The sequence below is a fragment of the Rhipicephalus sanguineus genome, chromosome 11, assembly GCF_013339695.2.
Source record: "Rhipicephalus sanguineus isolate Rsan-2018 chromosome 11, BIME_Rsan_1.4, whole genome shotgun sequence".
NCBI lineage: Eukaryota > Metazoa > Arthropoda > Arachnida > Ixodida > Ixodidae > Rhipicephalus > Rhipicephalus sanguineus.
This window is the reverse complement of record NC_051186.1, coordinates 7,097,421-7,123,410: the sequence shown is the minus strand read 5'-3', so window position 1 is coordinate 7,123,410 and position 25,990 is coordinate 7,097,421. Positions and strand designations below refer to the sequence as shown.

Genomic DNA, 25,990 nt, shown 5'->3' with positions numbered 1-25,990 from the left:
CATAGGTCAATACTGTTTCTATTCATCAGCCGCAAATTTATTCGACTGGCAGGACGTTTTTACTCTTCCGTTAATTACTATTCCAGACGTCCTCAATAATTTATATGTCTGATTATTTTTAGAATCGTATTTAGTTCGACCTCCCGACGTACATGAAAATCAACAGAAGTGCGTATTATACGACATTTATTCATAGGTCGTGCACATGCGCATACGGAAAATAAACTGACGTGCGCGGGTTCTTTCAGAACTATTGGTGCTGTTCACTGCCCTGGGCGTGATTGCGACATCCATTCTGTGTGCTTGATGGACTTCAACGCTTCATATCGAGCCCAATAATGATTATGAATAGCACGAATTTCCCTCGCAGAATAGTTGAATTTCTTCAATAATTTATAGCTGTGAGTATCAAACCACTTTCAATTTCATCTCTTTACGGTTGAGTTCATCGAAAGTGTCAACAATAATGGGATATTAGAAAAGAGATAAAGAAATAAGGTGCAAGAAATTAGCTCAGCGACATTTCGGTCTTTGGCGATTTTTCAGCTACCAAACATGACATTTAACGAACTTGCCCAGATTGTCGTAAAATAAAGCCGGGCATAGCTTGCACTGGTGACGCAAGGCTAAATGCAGAGCGGAGATGATTGGCTCCTAGATGGTCCTGGCCATACGAAGCGATGCCAAGTTATACGAAGTAATGCCAACTGATGCCAAGCTCCAGTCGAGTCCAGAACAGTCGTCTCCTGCCGTTTCGGCCGTACTAGATCGCGGACTACTTGAAACGAATCGAGTCCAGCAGTCTCACTTGGCAGCGCGCCACAATTCCCGGTAAGCAGATTCCTCACTGGCAGTGCGAACCTTCTTCGCCCTCCCCATGTCTGCGTCTGGCGGTGGTTCCAACTTAAGACAGCGTTTTATCCCAATTTCGACCACTCGTTCTTAAATGGGGGTCCGCGGACACCAGGGGCTCCGCAAACCTACTTTGCGGGGGGTCCGCGACACCCAACGAAGAAATGCGTTTATTTTTTTTTCTGCCTTTTTTTAGGCTAGCTACATCCAGTCACAGCGGCCCCTTATATAATTTGGTATCCTCAACCGCATAATACATTTATGAAGGAAGAGTGCGTCTGGGTGGCCTTCGTTGTTTCTCATTATTTTTTCTATCTTTCTTCTGTCTCTTTGTTTCTTTTATCCAATTTGGTATCTCTTTCTTTCTCTCTCTCTCTCCTTCTTTCTCTTTCTGTCTTGCTCTCTGTTTTTTTCTCACTCTCTTTCTAGTCTGTTTCTTTCTATTTCTTTCCTCGTCTTTCTGTCTTTGTATGTCTTTATTGCATTTATTTATCGTTACTTTTCTCTTTCTTTCTGTGTCTATGTTTTTCTGCCTTTTTTCGCAGCCATTCGTTGGGCTACATGTTGCCGTCTTAACGTTTAGTGGACCGATGGTGAGTAGTGGTATTAGGCTGATTTCTGTGGCACATACCCGTTGATGGTGACAGCTTTCTTGTCACCATGGACATTTTACGGCCGGTTGTAACAGCTTCGTTCCTAAAATGACCAATGATGCAAGCTGGCAACCTTCCAGCATGTAGGCTGAAAAGGTTGCAAAGTGGGAATGTTTGATCACGTATGTCACTCCGCTTTACGGACTCTCTGTCGGAAGGATCCATACGGAAAGAATGCGTAAGAGCAACATCGAATCGACAGAATATATATTTCATATTTGATTTTAGGTCAGACCGAGTGTTCCTTGTTTCGTTTTCTGCTATATTTGTGGAGGAACACTGCCTTCTCCACGGGGGGGGGGGGGGGGCGAACTAACGACTGCCTGAGGCGGTCACTAGTGTCATACTGAGCTAACTACGAAATAGTTAACGATGTATACCCTCGTACCCGAAACAACTGCTGCGATCAGTGGCCACGCTACGTTCTATCTACGCGCATTGCCAATCTTCGCACACAAACATCGCTCTGTTTTTAGCCAGTCTTAAGTTCTTCAAAATATGCCATCTAGAATTCACTACTAACCTTCGGTGAAGATGACGTAGCATAGATCACAAGGTACTAAAGTAGCTCGAAAATTTCAAGTGCCCAATCTCATACCGATGCGCGACATTTGCGTGCCCTTGTTCACGGTCATGTAGGCCCAGAACCTGTCGTAGGCTCTGTGAAATGCCGAGAACGCGCATGTCTCAACCGGAAGTACAGGCTTTGAGTAGAGTGACCTAGAATATATGATATCGTACGTCAATAAACCGAAGGAACATGCCAACCCGTTCAAGCATCACATGACCATAGAATGTTCAAGTCTGCGACAGGCAGCGTTCTAGCATATGCAGCATTTGCCCAGTGCCTAAAGGCATCAAACCTTTCCTCGTTGTCACCTACCCCACCCCTCTACCACGTAGCAGCTTTTAGTGCCCGCGTGGCGACAGCAGATGCGAGAAGGCGCTGCCTTTGTGTGGTGCGAGCGCAGTTAACTGATGGAGGAGTGCAAACTAAGGAGAGGCCGTTACGTAGCATTTTTTAAAGCCAGCAGTGGGGGATGGTGAGCCCTTCTCCTCACCAGAATGGTGAAGCTACAGCTCTATGGGGTACATTTTAGCGCAAACTATGAAGGAAGGCACGGGAAATGGTTATTTGTTGTTGGCTTCACCTTTCGAATAAACAGTTGAAGTTTAGCGCTCGACCTTTCTGCTTTCTCCTACTCTTTTCTCGTGCTTTTTTTCATAGTTTGCGCTAAACTTTACCCTATAGATTTCAACCAACTCGCCCAGCAACAAGCTTACTCAAGCCACAGCTCGCTTGCGCATGCACCGCTATCGCCGAAGAGAGCAAAGCGAGCGCCAATCAGGCAACCTCGGTCGCTCCAGTCCGCCGCCAGCTGACAGACGAGCCTACAAAGTAAATCGCCTGGGCCGATCAAGAACAAGTGTGCTGCGATGCTCACCTGTAGCGTGCCTGGGTTATGGTTGCAGCCTCGTTACAGCCCATATTGTGCTTCTGAAATGAACATCCACCTTTTCACTTCGTGCTCAACCAGCTGAATGCAAGAAATCAACGGTGTAACTACGCAGGATGGTCACCACAAACAGTTCGGTTGTTTCAGAACAGACGATAAGCTCCGGGTACACAAACCAATCTAACCGTGACATCTGAATAGGTCTTCGTAGACAGGAAGAGGATGCGCCTCCGAATGATCAATTGCCCGTGTGTGTCGTTACGTTCGCACAAATGTCACTCGTGGCACTCGGGCGAATCTACAGCATCACGGGTCGGTCTACTGCGTCCGTATCGAAGAGAACTTGGCCGCAGATAAAATTACCACAAACAAAGCGTAAAAAAATCTCAGCCATTCAAACTGCTTCGCAAATCGCCTTACTGTGTCAGACACTATTGGGTCAGGCATGCGTTTCATACTCGACTACAGCACTGCACGGGCCCGGCCCGGCCCACGGGCCGGGCCGGGCCGTCCGAAGCGTTTTCCGGTGGGCCTGGGCCGGGCTTGAGGCTGCGGGTCGGGCCTGACTCGGGCCGGCCCGCAGTGTGTTAGTTGTACACTTTTAAATGCGAAGCATTTCTTAGCGAACCTCAGACACTTTGGCCGTTTCTATCTACGTATCTATCTATCTATCTATCTATCTATCTATCTAGCCGCCTACGTCTGTGCTCTCTCCAGGTCGTCTCCATAACTTGTAGTTGGCATAGCAGGGGATCAGTGTATGACAAACACGATCGACTGGTCATGACATGAATAACGCAAAATGCCTGTCGCGTACGTCATGAAACCCTTTCTCTGAGTCACGTGTGGCACATACTCGCATACCAGAGTTTATGGTTTGCAGGTATGCGCCACAGGTGATAGAGTTCAACCAACACAGTAACCGCGAACAAACACATAGTGACGCAAGAAAAGTGATAATAATAAGTGTTCGGGTTTTATATCCCAAATCCACGACATGATTATGAGAGACGCCGTAGCGAAGGGCTCCAGAAATTTTGACCATCTGGTATTCTTTAACGTGTACCGAGATCGCACAGTACACGGGCATCTAGCATTTTGCCTCCATCGGAATTCGACCGCCGCGGCCGGGATCGAACCCGCGACCTTTGGGTCAGCAGCCGAGCACCGTAACCGCTACACCACCGCGGCGAACGCAAGGAAAGCGAGGAAGCTGAAGACAGGACACCGCTGGAAGACGCTCAACTACCATCCACTCGTCCACGTGGCCCGCGACATGGACCACGTGGATTACGCAAAAACCGGGATCAATGCCTCCTACAATAAATCTGCCGAGAGAACCAGTCCTCCGATCATTACCGGTGACTTCAACATTGCTTTATCAAGACCCAACAACGCCTGGTCCTTATACTGCCTGAAAGACGGCTTGGATGTGGACAGGGCATCAAAAGACCTCGCTGCCACGTCCAGGTCAGAAGGCATCATAGATCATTTCATCGTGAGAGGCATCCAGGATTTCCACCAGCTGTGCTATACCTCGCAGTTCACTGCGCCTAGACGCATCGTAGCCACGATCATGAACGGATCCGAATACCAAGTCCGGTCCAGCTGCTGAGGCTCACTGATCACGGTGATGATGACCTTGTTCAAGAACTGTCAAGAACCCCTTCCACACATGCACACGGGATCGTACGTTCGTGCGTGTGTTCGTTCTCCGTGCGCGCGTACGTTCTCCGTCATAACAGACAAGTATAGGCAAACAACTGTAACAACGGCAACTGTGACTGCAAAGTGCGTGCAGTGCACCTGCGCGTGCCACTCGGTTGTGTATATATCTAGGGAAACTTTCCTAATGAAGCTTAGTTGCGAGTAACGCCTGTCCTGCGCATCTGTGTTCCTTCTTTGTCTTGTTCGGATTCACGCTATCTAGTATTGAATAATATCTGGTTATCTGGTTATCTAATACTGGTTATCTGATACATATGCAACTCTTCAACACATGAGTGTGCGTATACCACTACCACATTTCTCTAGCGTCATTCCGTAACGTTTCGCTCAATGTGAAAAATTACGCCACAGTCACCATCCCCTGCATGCTTCGCGTAACATCGATTCCCAAGGTACGTGGGATCTGCCGAATTTTGTTAAATAAATTTTGTTGCTATGTTTTATTTTCACTATACTGCTATTGCAATGACTTGCCATGTGCCATATAGGAAACATTTCATTTAGTATTACGTGCCGAAACCTCAATATGATTACGAGGCACGCCGTAGTGGGGACCGGATTAATTTCGACCACCTGGAGTTCTTTAACGTGCACCTAAAGATAAGTACACGGGTGTTCTTGCATTTCGACCCCATCAAAATGCGGCCGCCGTGGCCGCGGGAATCGCACCCACGTTCTCGGACTTACAAGCAAAACAGCTTAACCGCTGAGCTATCGCCGCCGCGAAAGCAACATTTCGATGCATGTACACTCCGCATCATTATTAATCATGATCAACAAGTACCATCCTCTAGCGGGCGCGGGCCGGGGCTGGTCATAAACAAGCGCGCGCTGGATAAGTTTAGTAATGAACGCACGGGCCCGCGCCGGGTCCGGGCTCGGAACCGCGGGCCCGGGCCCGGCTCTGGCTGGTTTCGACCATGTACGTCCGGGCCCGGGCCGGGCCCGCGCTTGGGACCACGAGCCCGGGCTGGGCTCGGGCTTCATAAAGCGGGTCCGGGTCGAAAAATCAGGCCCGTGCAGTTCTCTATTCTCGACACTGGAGGCTTCGGTGAGCACACCGGGCGACTGCTATCCAATCGTTAATTGTGACCGCCGTGCACGGGACGGGGTCATCGCTGCCTCCCTAATTAAGAGCCGTCCGTGCTATTGTTTTCGTTTTAGAATTACGAAATTCTAGCGTTCCAGCGCTCAGGGATGCAGCAGTGAGAACAACGAAGCTGCGACGCCAAGCATTCTTGGAGAACCTGACGTGGGCTTTAAAAACAGCCGCTTTCGACGGAATGCTGAATGCACTAAACATGCAACCGTCAAGAAGCAACGCTCCCTGTAGGCCTCAAAAACTTTGTGTCATCTGTGAAATGCAACGACTGCCTAGAAATGCGGATTCGCAACTCCCGCCGCCTCTGTCAACAACGCGGTCGCATGGGTGGTGATGCGGATGATGCGAAAGAAACGCTTGGCCAAGGAAACCCAGTAGCTTTTGCGAAAGCACGTGACTGCCGCCACAATTTTGTTGTTCAGCTCGGATAGCGATGGCCTTTGCTTTCATTCATCCGTGCTTTTTTCACCAGTACACAAGTATCAACAGGGCGGAGGACTTGCGGTTGGCGCTTTTTCGGCTCATTTTTTCCTCACGAGTCTGTACTGACTCCTATGTGTAGCCATCACAAGCCACTCATCTGGGCAAATTTTCTGAGCTCCTGGCGTCTTCAGTACGATGTATCTTCATGGAGTCAGCCGCTGCCAGACAAGTTGTAAATGGGGTATTTACCGTATTTTCCACCATATAAGCCAGTGCGGCATAGTACGATGTTAGGCGTACTTTTTCTGGCTTCTCCGTCAACCGGACGTTCCATTCAAAATTGAGGAAGAAGCTCAAGCACAGTATTTACAGAGCTGTTAGTTTCTGCTCAAAGTAAACACAAAACGAATCCGCGGTTGTCTCTTTCTATGTCTTGGAGCAGCTTTGCGCAATTTCAGGTCATATAGTGGTTTCGACGCCACTACATGCAGTTTTAAGTGCAGCACTTCGGATCACTTAGCTGCAATGAGCACAAGGAAGCATGCGTTCATCATAATAGGCACCAGTACGTTCTTCTAGGGAAACGCTTCATATTTTAAATGCGAAGCATTTCTTAGCGAACCCCACGCACTTTGGCCGTTTCTATCTATCTATCTATCTATCTATCTATCTATCTATCTATCTATCTATCTATCTATCTATCTATCTATCTATCTATCTATCTATCTATCTATCTATCTATCTATCTATCTATCTATCTATCTATCTATCTATCTATCTATCTATCTAGCCGCCTACGTCTGACCGCTCTCCTGGTAGTCTCTATAACTTGTAATATACCAAAATTGGCATAGCAGGGGATCAGTGTATGACACACACGATTCAGTGGTCATGACATGAATAACGCAAAAAAATTTGGCAGATCCCACGCGTTGTTGGAATCGGTTTCATCGGAAGCTGTCAGCAAGTACTGTTATGCTGTATCTTATGGCGTTTAGCCAACCGTTACGAGGTGGATCGACGTGTTTTTGTAAGTGTAGTACCTGTGTGAACATCCAGCGCTTACCAGGCACGTCGACAACACTGGCGTTTAAAGGGTAACTTATGGTGCGACATAAACCCAGCCCTCAGGTTAGAGTAAATATGTCAGTATTATCGAAACAAAGTGCATTGTATGGTGCAATCATGTGGATATCATACGTAGCTTTCATTAATGAATTCTTCAGGGGTCGAGCAATGCTTCAATATAGCTTGCTGAACCATAGGCGTACGAATGCAGTGTACATTAGGCTGCTATAAAAGCGGAGCCAACACTGGAACCACAGACGTTAATCTGACATGAGGCCTGTATCGTAAAAGTACATATGTAGTGTTTACTGCTTTCTTGTAAAATTATATAGTGAGCACTACAACCACAATTCACATTGCACCAACATTACGCCTGCATAGACTGCTTGTCTAAACCAGTTTATAGCCCTGGCGTGACTGTGTGGTAGAATACCCAATTACCACGCAGAATGCTTAGGTTTGATTCCCGCTGGGATCCTAATTTCTATTCTTTCCATTCGTCGGGTCAACGCAGCCGATTCGGTATTTCTTAACGCTCTCGCACTTAATTTACCAATGTCTGTTCTCGCCGCTCCTGGGTAGATATAAACTGTCAATCACCTGTGGCGCATACCCGCACACCGTGGCCCGTGTTAAACGGGTGTGTGCCACGCGTGTCTGGAGGGAAGGGTTTGACGACGTACGCAACAGGATTTTCACGTTATTCATGTAATGACCCAACAGTCACATTTGTCAAATCATCTTACCCTCCCATGCCAATTTTGGTCTACACCAAGTTAAGGAGGCGACCATGAGAGCACCCAGACGTAGGAGGATAGATAGATAGATAGATAGATAGATAGATAGATAGATAGATAGATAGATAGATAGATAGATAGATAGATAGATAGATAGATAGATAGATAGATAGATAGATAGATAGATAGATAGATAGATAGATAGATAGATAGATAGATAGAAACGCTCAAAGTTCGAAAGATTCGCGACAGGTAATAAATGCGAAGCCGCGTACGTCATGAAACCCTTTCTCTCAGTCACGTGTGGCACATACCCGCACACCAGAGTTTTTGTTATGCGGGTGTGTGCCACAAGTGATACAGCGTCTAAACCAACACAGTAACCGCGAACACACACACATTCGCACGCAAGGAAAGTGATAATAATAATAATTGCTGGAGTTTCGTGTCCCAAAACAACGATATGATATTGGAGATGCCGTAGCGAAGAGCTTTGGAAATTTTGACCGTCTGGTATTCTTTACCGTGTACCGAGATCGCTGAGTATACGGGCATCTAGCATTTTGCCTCCATCGAAATTCGACCGCCGTGGTCGGGATCGAACCCATTACCTTCGGGACAGCAGCCGAGCACCGTAGCCGCTACACCGCCGCGGCGGACGCAAGGAAAGTGAGGAAGCTAAAGACAGGACACCCCTGGAAGACACTCAACTTCTATTCACTCGTCCACCTAGTCCGCAAAGTGGACCGCATGGACTAGGCAAACACTCGGGCCAATGTCCGTCATAACTGACAGCTATAAGCATAACATCTCTAACGCAACTGTAATAACTCCAACTGTGACTGAAACGTATGTGCAGTGCGCCTGCGCGGGCCACTCGGTTGTGTATATATCTAAGGAAACATTCTTGAATGAAGCTTAATTAGTTGCCAGTAACGCCTGTCCTGTGAATCTGTGTTCCTTATTTGTCCTGTTTGGATTCGCGCTGTCCAGTATTGAAGAATATAAGCACTACATATCAGCTTACCGCGTCTGGTGTTGGTAACACCCATGTTGCTGTTAGCAGCGTAACGCAACTGTAAACCACTGGTTACACAATACATATGCGACTCTTCAACATATGAGTGTGTGTATACCACTTCCACATTTCTCTAGCGTCATTCCGTAACGTTTCGCTCAATGAGAAAAAATTACGCCACAGTCACTATCTTGCGCATGCTTCGCATAACGTGGATTCCCACGGTGCGTGAGATTTGCCGAATTTTCGTAATTAACATGCCCGTGGAACACCAGTAATTTTTGTTGAAAGGTTTCCGAGATCAAGCTACAATGCCTTTCACCACATGTGACTAACTGCGCATGCTGTCAGTAGTGCATCACTTGGTTTCATATTCATACGACCCTCGTAGAAACAGCTGAAAACTCTGTCTATAAGGTGGACTTAAAGCGACTAACGAATTTGAAAAGAAAGAATTGTCCGCGTCTCGTAAGCCCTTTTTCAAGACAAGATAAAAGTTGCCGTGTAAAATGGGGATTCGAATCGCGTACCAACCAAGAATGCGATGCGGCCGCTGTGGCTGTACTATCGACGTCAAATGAAACGCGAACAGCGAAGCGCGTGGCCAGAGCATTAACCCTGATATAGCGCGTGCCGTCCAGTCATCATTGAGAGACTCGCGCATCCGGTTTGGCAGCATTGCGTGATCCCCGGCCCTGTAGTGCAATATGTTTGTTTCTGTTCCGGTTGATATATTTAGAAGAAACAAATAAAAAATAAAATATATAAAAGAGAATAAAAGTGAACTGCCCAAAAGTGCCAGGCACGCCCAAGCCGGTCGTTTTATCACCATATCAGAACTAGAATAGCAGCGAAAATATGGCACTCTAAGGGGATCGCACAGTGCTGCCAAACCGGATGTGCGCGTCTATCAATGATGCTGACTGGACGGAGCGCACTAAACGATTGCTAATGCTTTGGCCACGCGTTCCGCAGTTCGCGTTTCATATGACGCCGATAGTAGAGTGCTTGTGGTGCTTGGCACCAAATCCGCAATACGGTGGTTCGATGCCGGCCACTGCGATGACGTTTCGAGGGAGCCCAAGTGCTCGAGGCCCGTGTACTCAGATTTAGGCTCACGTTAAAGAACCGTAGGTCGTCGAAATATCCGGCGCGCTCCACATCGGCGTCCACATAATAATATCGCGGATTGGGCATGTAAAAACCCATGAATTATTAGTTATTACTATGATCCTCACAGGTGGACTTTAGCGTATGCATCTCTCGGGTTTTCTTTAAACGTTTCGAATCCTGTTGGCAAATTGGAAATATATATATGTTCCATTTAGTTTCCGTGTGTCGCAGGATAAAGCAAGAAATGGTTTTCGATGCCATCGACGAACTTCGTTGGTCTATGTGCAGTTAACTTTAAAATAAAATGTTGAAACTAGTTCATAAAATTTAGTGATGAATACCTCCAGCTTTACAAGTTACGTGTGCGGTAGCATATTCTGTTGTTTAACTTGTTTATTTAGCAGTAGCGTCACTTTTTCTTACGACTGTCGCATGCGTAGAATGTTTATGAACAATATTGCGGCATTTGTTAGATTTTACTCTGTTATTACTGATTGATAGAATCAAGCAATAATATGCTGCGGATCGTGGTTTTGTTAATAGACGGCCGTAATATCAATGTGGCGGTCCTCTTAACACTTTATTGTATAACGGCACACTTGATTATTGCAACAAAAATATTATTTGGGGCCACTAAATATTATTTCAAATAAAGTTTTTCAACAAATAAAGTTTTTCAACCAACCAACCAACTAAATATTATTTCCATAACGCATAAAACAGCAACTCCGTCTTTATGGTTCCAAAGATGGTTAAAACACTGACACGGGGCAAGAATAGTACGCTCTTAATGCCTAGGTGCCCCCGAAACCATGGAAGGCTATCTTTTTCAGGTGCGGCTCGCACTGAAAAGCATAGCGGACAGCGTTCCATGCGGCGCCTTCTTCAGTACGTTAGCCGTAAGTACGTAACTCACGGGTAGAATAACTTGCGTTAGAAGGACCGATTACACTCGATTAAAGAAAACTTTATTTTCACACGCTCGTCTAGCGATCGTCCATACTGAGGATGATGATCTCGCGATGCGGCTGTCTTGCCGTGAGCGAGCTCCATGGCGATGCTCAGACGCCCCAACAGAATTTGGATCTGTCCTCAGATCTCGTAGCCCTTGAGAGGGCGTGGGAGTCGGCGGGCTCTAAGTGGCAGCTGGCGCGTTCTGTAAGGTACTTCAGCTTCGTCATTCAGGACTCCGTGGCTATTGTTCCATTTACCGCATCTGTTCTCCAGTCCTAGGTTTCCCTGTAGAGACTCGATTTCCTGGTTTTTCTGGTCTGTCTTCCGCACGTTGTCGCTGTTGCTGACCGATGAACGACTCTCCTAGTTCTGGAAAGCTGGGGTTTCGCACAGAGTGTCTGCACAGCTGTTCTACATTAACTATTCTCTCCTTTTTTCGGTGATGGCGGTTATGGATGGGTGCAATCTTCACCGTGTTGCCGCCTAAGAGTTCCACTACTTCGAATGTTCCTTCGTAGAATGGGTCGAGGGTCGATGATCGTGACCCTAGCGTACAGTACACCGTGTCTCCCAGCTGGAAGTTTGGTTCCTTGCGCTTCGCGTCATATTGACTTTTAGCAGCCCTCTGACTTTGCTCGAGGTTTTCTTTGGCTTGTTCTCGCTTTTTTGGCCAGCTCTGCCAGCCTAGACACTTCGTTTAGGTCCTCTTCCACATCACCTAGATAAAGTTGACCCGGAACACGTGGAATTTACCCGTGCATCAGTTCGAACGGTGAGTATCTAGATGATTTCTGCCACGAGACGTTTATGGCAAAGACAGCCTCTGGAAGTTTCCTGTCCCAGTCACGGTGTGGTTCAATTATCTTGCGAAGTATGTTCTTCAGCATTCCCACAATTCGTTCTACCAAGCCATTCGCCTGTGGCCAGTACGGGACGTTGTCATATGAGTGATTCCCAAGCGTCTATGCACTGCTGTTGTCTTCTTGTTGACGAATCTCTTTGCCTGATCCGTCACGATCGCCTTAGGTACTCCAAATCTTGGTATCCATGTGTTCATTAGGAAGTCCAAATAGTACATCGCAGCAGTAGTGGGGACGACCACTGCATCTATGTAGCATGTGGCACGATCGATGCAAACTAGTACGTGTTGGTATCCGTTGCGCTCTTCCAACCGTCCGAAGTGATCAAGTGATCTCACTGTGTTTGGATCCGATGGAATCTCCCGTGGTTGTAAGGATCCTTCCAGCGTCGTAGACCTGCGGTTTATTCTCTTGCATGTGTGACATGATTGCACGTAGTCCCTGGCGTGTCGCGACATGCTAGGCCACCAGTATCGTCTCCGGATTTGATTCAGAGTGCGCTGAGTATCCATATGCCTGGTAGCGTCATGGCACACCTGCAGTACTACTTCCCTGAGTGTGCTGGGCACTACCACCTTGGTACCAGTTCCGTCAATGTCACACTTCATGAGAATGTTGTTTCTCATTGCGAACTCTGCGCAGCCCTTTTCTGCTTTTGTCGAAAACGTTGGCAGTCCGAATCAAACGACTGTTGTTCACGTAGGCTGCTGCTGCCTGTTACAATTGCCAAGCAGATCAGCCTGCCACTTGGAGTCTTAGTGGTTGAGAGAGACTCCTGCTCTCTGTCTGGTCCATCGAGTCGGGACAGGGCGTCTGCCTGGTTCTGTTTGCCCGGCTGATGGCAAATCTTGAAGTCGAACTCGGCTAGATCAATGGTCCAGCGTGCGAAGCGGCGGTTTGTTGCAGCCTTTTGCACCAAATATGCGAGACTCAGATTGTCTGTGATTACTGTGAACTTTGGACCCCCTTTGAGGTAAATGGCAATTTTTTCGGTAATTGCCCAGTGGAAGGCCATGCACTCCAGCATGTTCGAGTGAAGTTGGCTGTCGTGAGTATTCAGCGCACGACTTGCATACTCGATCACACGTTCTTGGGATTCTTGTGTCTGTGTCAGTATGGCGCCTAGACCTTCCTGACTGGCGTCAGTGTGCACTGTTGACGGACAGTCACTGTGGAAGTTTGCAAGTATTGGATGGTTCTTCAAGGCCTGTTTCAGAAAATCCACAATCTCTTGATGTTCCATCTTCCAAAAGGATTTGGTGTCCTTGATGAGTAATTTGCGGAGCGGCTGCGTCTTTGCTGAGAAGTCCTCTATGAACTTTCTGAAGTGATTGAGGAACTGCAGAAACGAGTAAAGATGCTTTTCGTCCCTTGACGGTTCAAATTTGTCTATGGCTTCGATCCGTTTTGGGTCAGGTACCCTGCCTTCTGAGGTAATCATGAAGCCAAGAAACGACACATGGTCGCGCACGAATTGGCATTTTTCAGTGTCCATTCTCAAGCCGTTGCGTATCACGCGGCGTAATGCCTCTTCCAGAAGTGTGAGGGCCTCTGAAACGGTGCTTGCTCCCTGTGCAATGTCGTCCATGTATGTGGTAGTGCGTGCGAGACCGTCGAAAGTTCTCCGCATGACCATCTGCATTGTCTGAGGGGCCTTACAAAATCCAAACGCCATGCGAAGATACTCGTATTTTCCATCAGGTGTCACAAACGCTGTCTTGTGCGTATCTTCAGGCTTGACACGGAATGTGAGGAAAGCGGTCTTGATATCCATGTTTGTAAAGTAACGTGACCGATCTCTCATGATGTCGTCAAGAGCATCTTCCATCAGTGGCATTGGATAGGGAGGATTCAGAGTTTTGGCGTTCAGTTTCCTGTAGTCGTGAACCATTCTCTTCGGTGTAGTGGGATGGTTCGGCTGGTCAATTACAAGAGTAGGAGCAGTGTATTCACTCTGACTTGGTACGATGATTCCTCTCTCCAAATTATCACTGACCTGTTTCCTCATGAACTCCCGGTCCGCATATGAACATCTGTATGGTCGTGAAGCCACAGGAATGGAGTCCCGTAGATCGATTGATTGTTCGGTGTGCGGGCAAGTTCCAAGCCGATTCACATGCGTCGTGAAGGCATCGTGATTAGTTGCTAATATTGCATGGAGTTTCTCGCGGTCTTCTGGTGATGCGTCCCATGTCAACAGTTTGACCGCAGCCGATGTTTTCTGCTCGAGCTCCGGGTCTGGTCCTGGAGTCGTCGGCTTTAACGAGACAAACATGGTGTTCTCCTTCGCTTGATGTGGCGTTTGCGTAGTGAATGTAGAAATCGGTGCCTCTCCTCTTCGTGGTGCTTGCTGTGGGCTTACTGCGTCGACAACTTGTTGGGTTGCGGCCTTGGTAGGTAGGCTGATGAGCGTGACGTCGTTTGAAACATGGAATGTCACATCAACATTGGCCAGACTCCTCCAGTCTGAACCTAATGATAAGTTCATTGTCGGTGGCAACGGGAGGACAAGTACTTCGGGAATTCTGGTTGTTAGTTTACCCACAATAATTGACAGTGAAGTCGTCAATTGAAGTTTGACCTGTTTGTCGAGAACCGTTACTAATTCGTGGTCCTTGCAGGTCGCCTTTTCTGCGCTGGAAGGTGGAGCCTTGGGGTCCACTATGGATACATTTGATCCAGTGTCGATGCATGCTCTGTGTTCTGTACCTCCTGTTGTGTGGGCTGTCACGATGGGAAGCGCGTCTCCCGTGGTGCACAAGAAGCAGTGGACATTTCGGTCCTCGGACCTCTCAAACGCTGCATCTTGCCTGCTGTTCCGTCTTTGCTCTACTTTGAGAGTTGCGATAGTGTTTGGTTTTGGGCAGTCCCTTGATACATGACCGAATATCAAACAGTTGAAGCATCTTCGCTCTCGGGGGCTGATGTAGGTTAGGCGGTTGGCAGCTAACGGTTTCTGCGCGTAGGTAGAGCTGAAATGGCGCGATCCATCCGTCTTGTTCATCGGCGTATACTTGGGATTGGTACATGAATCGACTACTAGCTTTCGTCGTGAGTCGAGGTTTGCAGCTAGGTCAACAAGTTCCAAGACGGAATTGCAGTTTTGAGACGCTAGCGGCGTAGCCCACTTGTCGTTTTCGATGCCGTTCAAGATGAGCGATATGCGTTCCTCTGCGGCGAGTTTGTGAGGGGCTTTCTCAAGCATAGCGTTCTTCGCGTACATATATTGTACGACTTGCAATGCTTGTGCAAGCTGACGTTGCGTCTCTACGATGACGCCGAGAACATCGTTCAAAGCGGCGGGGTGCGATGCGTTGTCTCCATCGCCTACATGAGCGGGATCCAGGTCTGGAACGGTGGGCGTGCGTGGCTCTGTGGGCCCCTGGTGCGTGCGTTCGCCTCCTGCAGGTCTTCCTCCCCCTCTGGCCGTTGATCTTGGTCGCGTTCGGTGCCGAGATTCAGGGCATGGAGAAGCGTCTGCAGCTGTGACTTAATGTCTTGAATTTCACTCCGTAGATCGTTCTTCTCGTTGGATTCCGTGTTCGACGTCGGCTGCGCCATGTTAGCCGTAAGTACGTAACTTACGGGTAGAATAACTTGCTTTAGAAGGACCGATTACACTGATTAAAGAAAACTGTTTATTTTCACACGTTCGTCTAGCGATCGTCCATCTTGAGGGTGATGATCTCGCGATGCGGCTGCCTTGCCGTGAGCGAGCTCCATGGCGACGCTCAGAAGTACATCATCCACAAGACCGAATCAGTGATACTTTTCTAGTGAAACCACATGGAAAGCAAACTAACCTAATAAATGCATGCTCACCTAGGCACTTGCTATTACAAAGAAATTTCCCCTTGAGCTAGTGATTTACCATTATGTAGGCTACCTTGCTCGCTTCTATAAATGGAAGGCGAAGTAGAATATTCTGTTTGCGCACATTTCACAGTTGGGCGGGCGGAACTCCCTTGCTCAGCTTCGTCCATTATGTAGGCCTAAATCTATTCGGAAGAGTGGCATAAATCACAATGGCATATTATGGACTCTTCACATTTTTGAACAAGAATACAGCCAGAACTTCCAGCTTGACTATCATTTCTGAACTGGTTGATTTTTGGCCATCCGTCGGCTGCTACCTCGTGCCCGGATCGCACTAAATTCGAAAGACGCGAAAACTCAATTTCACAAGACCAAAACTGATCATCAGTCAGACTCGTGGTGCAGTACAGAGGGGATCCACTGGAACATTATAGTGAAATTCCAGTGCCGTTAAGGACAGTTAAGTATCACCTACTCGAGCCTCACGGGCAGTGTCGTAGAATATTGACATTTGGAAACCTCCGCGTTTTGCGGCAGGCTACTGGAATTATACCACAATGATTCCGAAGGGCTGTGGTGTACAAAAGCGCGAGATGACATTCATGGTTAGCTTTATTCCTCAATCATGATTCTTTTTCAGATATTTTTCATTCCGTTCCGTCTGCACATCACAAAGTGTGGGTGTGGCGTCATTCTCTACCACCGTCAATACAGCACGACGCGTCTATCTTGATTGATCAGGACATGTAGTGTCAAAGCGCAATGCGCATTTCTCGGTTAATGAGTGAATTATTTTACTCTACTCCAGCAGATTCATCGGTTGTCGTTTTTTGTCATTCCTTTCTGTCGTTACAGCTAAGTGAGCTTGACGATGCTGCGGTACATTTTCATGAAGAGGGACGCAATAGTATTAACAATTTGTCTCGCATGTATGTCAATCTTATGGAATTCTGGTAAGTTTTTCAGATCGTACGTTTGCGCATTATGAAGGGCTGCCGCTATTTGTGACGTTCTTTGACAACAATAAGCCTGCAATAATCTGCATGTGTTGCAGTGCAGAGTAATTTGCAGCACAATATACAGTGCGCGCTTAACTTTTTATATGGCATTAAATGAACATGCATGCGCTGTAATGTCCTATGCTACCAGGTGACTGAAATTGACCGAGCAGATGTAACATTTTTTTTAAGCTTCTTTGGCTTTGTTTGAATTCTGAGCCATACTGCGCAACTCTAACGAGAGTTAATGCAACCAAACTTATTCCGTTCTGTCTTTATTACAATCCAGCTCGCGTCAAATTTACGCCACCAAAGACGCAGGCGCGGTATAGAAACCACCTGCGTTTTAAAAGCATCCACCAACCCCTCATCCTGTTTACCAGCACTCCCTGTTTGTGCTTTGAAAAGCAATAGCATTTCTAGTTCTAAAATAATTTTCCTATTTTGCCGGGTATGCCGAGTATCAAGCTCCAAATATTTGGGGCTTGATGCTCGGCATTTCTGCAGCTATTCCAAAAAAATGTTTCAGTTTCATTACGCCCATTACGTAATGAAACTGAAATTACGTTTCATTAAGCGGCCTTTTGATGTTGGGTGAAAGAGCAGCGGTGTTAGCACGGCTACCAACTTTTGGGGAACTTGGCGCTGCATAATAATAACATCTGGGGTTTAACGTCCCAAAACCACCATATGATTATGAGAGACGCCGTAGTGAAGGGCTCCGGAAATTTCGACCACCTGGGGTTCTTTAACGTGCACCTAAATCTAAGTACACGGGCCTCAAACATTTTCGCCTCCATCGAAAATGCAGCCACCGCGGCCGGGATTCGATCCCGCGACCTGCGGGTCAGCAGTCGAGCGCCATTGGCGCTGCATAGGCGGTACAGAAAAGCACTCACAGATGGCACGAAAACACAGCACTCGTTTGTGTTGTCCTTTCCGTGCCTTCCGTGAGTGTTTTTCTGTATCGCCTATGGAGCGCAGTACACGCTGGTGAGGTGACGGATAAGTAAATGCATAACAACTGTGACGCAACACTAACAACTGCAACTGGGCCTGGCTGTGTATACATCTAGGGAAACTTTTCTGAATAAAGCTTAGTTTCGAGTAGCGCCGGTCCTGTGCGTCTGTGTTCCTTCATTGTCCTGTTCAAATTCGCGCTATCCAGTATTGAAGAATATAAGCACTACTTATCAGCTTACTGCGTTTGGTGTTGGTAACACCTATGTTGCTGTTGGCATCGTTGAGCAACTGTACACAAGTGGTTATGTAATACATGGCCGACTCTTCAAAGTATGTGTGTGCGTATACCATTGGCACATTTCTCTAGCGTCATTCCGTAACGTTTGGTTCAATGTGAAAAATTGCGACACAGTCACCATCCTGGGCATGCTTCGCATGACATCGATTCCCAAGGTACGTGGGATCTGCCGAATTTTGTGCTCGAACCACATTCTCCTGTTCGCTACTCTCAGTACCCAAGGTGAGTACAACAGAACGCAACAGCTTGCGTACGCAAGCCGCTTGTGGGCCCCGGCATAAAACGCTCTGCTATAAAAGAAATCTCAATGGTGTATGCTCGTGCGTCATCTCAGCCTATCGCTCCTCACTCCCATCTATAGCAATGCTTAACGTTCACACCCAGTACAAAGTATGGCTCAGCGTACCTTTGACTTCTTTCACAATATACATTTCATAATTCTTTTCAAGGTGAGGTATCGCGGCCAGTTCAATGACTCCTTTGTTTCAAAGGGTCCCTAAATATGCCTGGATAAAGCAGTTGAAAGATTTTCTGTCGTCATTCTGCGAGGCCCGCATTACTATCCACGAAGTCAGGCATAGTACCATAGAGAAAGGAACACTACGTAAAGAACAGACACCGCCATAGAGGCAAGCGGCCGAATTAGAGAGCAAGGGAATCTATACAGGGGTTCCCCCTTTCGTGAAATGCATTGGGACACCAAGTGGTCACTTATGATAGTTCGCAAGTTTCGGTTTTGGTTCCGTGCGTGTGCAGTTTGAAATTTTGGAGTGGCATACGTCGTTTCTTAATCGCTACAGCCGGTCTCTGGGTTACATTTCTAAATGGCCAAGTTGAGAATTTTTTTTATCATGAGAATACACGATACTGCAAGCATTGTCCACGAGCCGTCACTGCAGCTGCTCTCTAGGCAACGCGCAATTCCGGAAAATAGACGGAAGATGCCTTGTGATGTTTATTTTACATGGTAAAAAAGCGAGAAACAAAACCGCACAGTAAATATTTATTGAATGCAACCAGCCCTCTTGCATTGTAGCCACATCAAAGTACAGATCGTTTGTTGCTACGTGAAGCTCCACCAGTCTGCGTCAGCTGAAGAAAAAATCGAAAGAATCTGTCACCTCAACATTTGGGTCGTATGGAAAAACTACGAGGAGACGCGAAAGGACACAACCGTTGAACGCGTGGAATTAGAAAAATCGAAATTGTCTTTTACGAACATCGCATTGTGAGGATTGCGCTATGCTCTCAAGATATAAAGCGTTACATTACACGACCTGCGCCTTCAAACCCACCAGCACGCATATCTAAGTTCCCGCATCCGCGATAGACTGTCACGTTGTACAGCGCCAACCGGCACGTTATCACAGATAAAAGCTTTTTACAAGAGCTCGAAATAAATGCGCGGGGCGACACCGTTTCCGACCGCGCCGAAGCGAGAATTCACGAGACAAGCGGTACTTCGCGCTTCTGCAAGTTACCTTGCGCCAGACGTTTTAAAAACGCGAGCGACGCGCGTTAGCGCTTGGTCGCTTCAAACGCTCGTTGCGTTTTTAACGCGCTAGTCCATTTCTTTACACCGAACTATCATCATCTGAAAACGCGAGTGCCAAAAGAAATGCGCATCTCAGGATATAAAATCCTCAACAGCCTTTCATAAGTTTGCGTCAAAGAGCCCGTTTCCTATCTACGGCGCAGTTACAACATCCAACGTACCCTAAGCCTAACTACGCATTAGCGCGGGAAACAACCTTGCTACGCAGTACATCGAGGGACACAAAAGTGAGGGTTGTCACCTTGCTGCCGTCATATGCAGCAGACAACACCATACTGCCGTGCTCAAAAGCGCCACTGTCACACAAAATATCGCTCAATACCACGACTTCTCGGGGTGAATAAGCAAACACAGAGGCCGCCGAAACACGGATAAGAGCGGCCCTGCTCCAATAAGCGCCATAGCTGGTCTGGTGATGACGTCATATCGCCGGTGTCGCTTGCTGGCGGAATGTTCTTTCACGAGTTTTCAACTTATCGTGTAAGAAATGACTTTACACGTAGAGCAAACAAATAATAATAAAAAACGAACAAGCTATACATTCATGTCGCACACTTTTCTTTTTCTTGCGCTACTTGCGCCACCTGAAGTCCTCTGATGTTTCCATGGATGTTTCCGGGATCAAGGTTCCTGTGATTTAACGCGAAAATCTCGAAGGCTGTTGGCCAAGAAGGTGGCGGGGAGAGCTCGATCAGCTTATCGCTGAGTTTACCCTGTTGTCTTGTTATTTCATGCTACAGAACATGTTACTTCATGCTACAGAATTTTCAAATCCACAAAGTATCGTTCGCTGAGGGTTTTCAAAGTGTAAACCGTCCTCCTAGTTCTTGTCTGTTTATTCGCCGCACCCCCTACCTCTTTTTGTGACCGTTTGTTTGGAACTAGTGGAACTAAATGTGTCCGTGCTTCATAAAGTTATCACAACCTGGAACACCGCACGTCAGTCCGCATCCACGTCTTGACTGAATTGTGCCACTAGGATAAGCCTGTAGTGATGGCGCGGCACTGTTATATATTCAAAACGTGCGGGCGCACTGCAGAAATAACGCTGGACCCCCCAGGAAGGCGGCTCGCACTTCTCCCGCGCTCGTTCTTCCGACAGGGCCTTGCAAGCCCGCCAGGGGGCTAGCGCCGCCACGGACAAAGAAGTATTTGAGGAGGAGAATCTTCGAGGCCGCGGGAGCGCGCGAGGGCGGCGCAATTTCGCCACGGAGAAAATGCGGCGTTCGCCGCAGCAGGACAGATGACGCTTCCGGCGTGTTACCATCGTTTACATGCTCTTCTATGGACGCGTCGCGTAACAATCGTGAGGCCGCCTAGTACATTGTAGAATCCTCAGATTTTTGCCTGTGACACCAATTGGTAGATGTGAAAGAAATTTTAGCTGCAGTTAGTGATAGATACTTCCCGAGTTCTAGGCGGTACAGCGACTGAAACGAGCGGCTATTTGTGGCCCCTGAGTACACGACGTGTGCTGCATGCATGGTCCCTTCGCTCCTCGCTCGCATGTTGTGCGCACGCGTGCGTGGGTGGTCTTGGGAGTGAAAGTTTTCAATGCGGGCCAGCAAGCTGTCGCCCATTCCTTCGCGATTTGCACGCTTTCTGTCTGTTTAGCGCGCTCAGGGGCTTCCGAGTTGCGCCGGCGGCGCTGACTTCTCAATCATTGCACGCGATTTTCAAGCTGCAAGAAAGTTCCTTCAGGATTAGGCGGAAATGCGTTATGCCGAACTGCAATAGTGGGCACATGTCCTGCAAGGAGAAGGTAATTACCTTCAATATTCCTAGTGACCCAGTGAGGTTGGAATCGCGGGCTCGTGCCGAACCAAAGAAATATCGAGATTTCACGCTTCATGACGCTTGCCAGAAGCGCTTTTTCGAGAGTAAATCTCATCATTCGTTGAAAAAACTCACGGGGTCCCTTGTGCATTAGACTAAGACTACTCGTACGCGAAAGCCATCTTTTACCTCTGTTTCTTGAGTCGATCTTTCTGTCCTGCCCCACCCCCGTGCGAAGACTTTCTACACATAACGTGGTTTTGCACTGCCTACAGGATGGGTGGCTTTGCAAGCTTTCTGCACCTCACTTGGTAATGCACTGCCTCCGTGATCTGCCCGCCGATCACGGAGGCAGTCCAAAGCGACAACGCCATCTAATGATGTCACCATGACGTAATAGTGACGTCACAAATTTTGGCCATCTGTGACATCGTGATAATGTCATGTGGTGACGTTATCACGAGATGCTTTTTTGCATCACTCATGTTGACGCCAGCAACGGTCAATTTTCGCTTAAGATGAGTTACCAACTCGCCCAGCAGTCCGTACTTCTCAATTTTCGCGTTTTATGAGGCTTCTGAGGCTGTCGCCATAGAAATTATATCTAACCTATCGACTTCAGGTTATGAAAAGGCATAGATTTCGCGTTTTACAAAAATATATCACTGAGGTAATTTACCTGTATGTGACGCCATTTTTTCCATTTATTTACAGCAATATTTTTAGACGGCGCGGGCGCACAAGACATTCACTTGGGCGCAAAGCGCGAACGGCGAATCGGCACCGAATCGCCTTTAACAGCGAGCTTCGTCGGAGAGTGCGACGCGCGCGTTTTTCCATGAACGCTAGAGAACTCTCAGGACAGAGGACGCGACAGTGCTGCGCCCGATTCCGTAACTTTATTGGAGAACCCGAGCGAGCGCAAATTTCGCCTCCTCAAGAATTGTTGCTCCGTGAGCACGGCGCTTCGGTTTACGGAAAGGTCCATTGAGGAAGGGAGTCGGACTTTCCGCTTCTAAGTTTCGTCCTTGTGCCGAGTGGTGGCGCCACATATCCAGGAGCCATATAGACTTTTCGTCTATTATTGCGATTTAACGATTTCAGTAACTCTGGTATTGCCTGCATGAAATTTTGTAACATTTGAAATAATCTCGGCACCATGTAGGCAACGCCACGTGAATAAATGCTAAGGACGTGTATCTGAATCGGCAGCGCTGCAAAGTTTTAGTTATTATGTTCGAAATTATGTATGTTATAACTGCCATTACATTCTAAATTATGTCATATACGTTTCTAAATGCCAGGATCCTTGTCTAGGAACACATTTCAACGTATGTAGTACATACCCATATCTCCGACACAGAACAATAATCGTCATACACCTCGTATACTTTCCTCGCGTTATCACCGTGGTCCCGGCACTTCCCGGTCACGAAGGGAGCGCGCGTTATCAGCGTGACATAGCATTCTTGATAAGAAAGTCACGACAGCCGGGTTTTCAAGAAAGGAAACTCGAGCAAGCCAGATGACGATTATTGTTGCGTGGTGGAAATACTCCCCAAATGTTCCATTTTTTCTTAGAATCTACGTACCTACACTCTAAGCAAAAAAATTACAGCATATCCACGGGGTCAATGATGATGAGTGGAGTGAAGCTCGGGAAGTCATCATCGGTAAACCGTGAATACGAGTAATTTGCCCCACTAAATTACACACGTGAGAAATGTTAAACATCAAACTTTCTCGCATCGGCTGCTCAGCAGTCACCTGTGAAGCGCCGGCGGTGGCCATTTCTCCTGATGTAGGGCTTGGCTGGAGAAGTTCCAGGGGGATGGCCTCGGGACTAAGGCCTCGCAGTCGGCGACTGTAGCGGTGGACAGGTGTATCCACTGCAGGAACGGGTTGCGGGATCGGACTGGCAGAACCGCTTCGTGAAGGGGTGGTGAGCATCAGGCGTTGAAGTCCGAAGAACCAAAGACCCGAGCGTCGTATTCCTCAGAGAAATCATGGTTGCTGCTCGAGCTTCCCACTTCGTCGTGCTCAGTTATCTAGCCGGCCTTGAACACGTCCGAAGAACCGAAGACCCGAGCGTCGTCTTCCTCAGAGAAATCGTGGTTGCTGCTCGAGCTTCCCACTTCGTCGTCGTCAGTTATCTAGCCAGCCTTGAGCCGTGTTTTCATAATATACAAGTACCGCCATCTAGCGGACACTCCACGAACTAATCATATACAGGTACTGCCATCTAGCTAAACGAAACGAGAGGTGGCTACTACATACATCGGGGACACACGACCCACGGCTTAAGGAGCTTCGCCCCTAAAAAATTACCAGGCCTGCGCGGCAAGCGCAGCACAGTCACAGCGAAAGCTGGAAGAGCGGCATTATTAGAGCCCGTTATAAACTCTCTTGTGGCTACTAATACAAGTACATTAGCAACGTACCCATTACGCCACAAATCATAATCTTTAGGAAGTTGGGAAGCGTCCACCACGACATTATTCGTTATTCTGCGGAGAAGCGAGGTACCATCTGTAAGGCATTATGTGCATTTTGTTGATGCGACGGTTGATGACGATGAAGAATTATGGCTGAGCCCTTTGTAATAGGTTAGAAGCTTTAAACGACCCACTAGTTACGTAATTCGCAATGTGTGACGCCCGGTCGTTATTTAACTGTCCCACCACGCTTTATAACATACGTTAACCGGAGAAACGTAGAGCGAGAGAGAGGGAATTACCTTTATTGAGAGCCTGAGCAAATAGATCCTGAGAGCCTTATGGGCTTCCTTGGCAACCAATAGAAGTGCACTTGCGAGCAACCCACTACGCTATAAATCATCATATCTTTGTGCAGTAGGGAAGCAGCCACTATGCAATTTTTCGTCATTCTGCGGAGAACCGTGGTACTCGCTAAACACCTGTAAAACATTATGCGCACTTTGTTGATGCTCTGGCTGACGACGTTGAAGAATTATTGCAGAGGCCTTGGTAATGGGTTGGAAGCATTCAACAACCCACTCGTTGCGCAATTCGCATTGTTTGACGCCCGGTTACAGAATTCGCGTTTGTGTGACGCCTGGTTGTTATTTTACTATTCTACCACACTACATTACATATGTTAATGTGGTTCCTTCCCGGCATGAAGCCTGTATAGGGTGTTTTTGCAACGCAGTTTCAAGCACCGGCGTGGCCCTGAGGTAGAACACTGGGCTCCCACGCAGAGGGCCCAGCTTCAAATCGTTCCATCCTGGAAATTTTGTGTTGTTTCCTTGTTTTTTTATTTCGTGCGATAGCGGTTACGGGCACCGGCGGCGGCGGCGGCGGCGGCGGCGGCGGACAACAACGGCGCCAATAACGGCCGTTGAAATGATCTCATAACAGCTTTCGCTGTAAAAATCGAGTATTTGGGGAGTATTTCTGCCACACAACAATAATCGTCATCTGGCTTGCCCGCGTTTCCTTTCTTGAAAACCCGGCTCGTCACTTTTCTATCAAGAATGCTATGTCACGCTCATAACGCGCGCGCCGTTAGCGACCGGGAAGTGCCGGCACCGCGATCATAACGCGAGGAAAGTGCGCAAGGTGGATGGTGATAATTGTTGTGTGGCAGAAATACCCCCCAAATACTCGATGTGACCTGGGAACCTACTCATGAAAATAAAGTCCGCCGAAGAATATAGATGGGGCAGGGGCGCTTGCGGCAAATATTTCCAAATAATGACATTCAATCTATCATGTTGCCTATGGCGGATAGTGTTCGACCATTTTGTGCTACAAGGACTGATATATTAGGTGGAAACTTGGAGGATAACGGATAAACTCGAGACGTTAAGAAGCACGCAACTGGCGATCGAAGGGGAAATAACTTTAAGCGATACGAATAGAGCAGAGTAGATTAGAGAACCAAGAGGGTTAGCCAACATTCTAGCTGACATTAGGAAGCAAATGTGGACCTGGTCAGGCGAAGTAATTAGAATGATAAAATACCGCAGGTAAGTTAGGGCTACGTAATTGATACCAAGGGATGCGAAACGTAGCCGAGAACGGCATGGGTTAGATGGAGCGACGAAATCAATGTTCGCAGGCATAAAATCGAGCTAGCTCGCACACAAAGGGGTAGATTTGAGAACATTTGGAGATGCATTTGAACTGCAGTCTACACAAAGACTGGATGATGGGCTTTAACATACAGGCTGTGCTGTTGTCATACCTGCATACTATGGTTATCTTGGCGTATTCAACCAACGTTACTTGTCACTTTAACTAATGTGCACTTCACATATTTTTCCCTGGTTCTGTGTCGCAATATTTTATAGTCTTCGATGGCTTTGACAGGTTACGTGGTGGCAGGAGGAAGTAGTTATAAACCAAGGTGGAAAGCCAACTCCAGATGTTCTCCTCCTAAAGGTGGATGCGCAAAACCAACGAGTACCCACGATTTCATGATGTACTTTGCACAGGAAGATGGAAGCGCCTGTTACGCTATTCAAACAAGCAATTGCTTCGGGAAAGGTTATCCGAAAGATAGCATGTGCAGAAACAAGTGCGGAATAAAGAGGAAATGACAAGACTGCCACCAGTGTACAGTTGTTCTGAGTGATATTAAAAAGCTTCATCACT

The 25,990-nt window shown here is 47.5% G+C and overlaps 1 long non-coding RNA gene across 1 annotated transcript; it reads left to right on the top strand.

Moving 5' to 3' along the window:
- Nucleotides 1-299: 299 nt before the first annotated feature.
- On the top strand, nucleotides 300-25,990 carry LOC119374016 (uncharacterized). The gene is made up of 3 exons (XR_005180060.1): nucleotides 300-401; nucleotides 16,637-16,734; nucleotides 25,706-25,990. It is a non-coding gene; the product is annotated as an uncharacterized LOC119374016 (long non-coding RNA).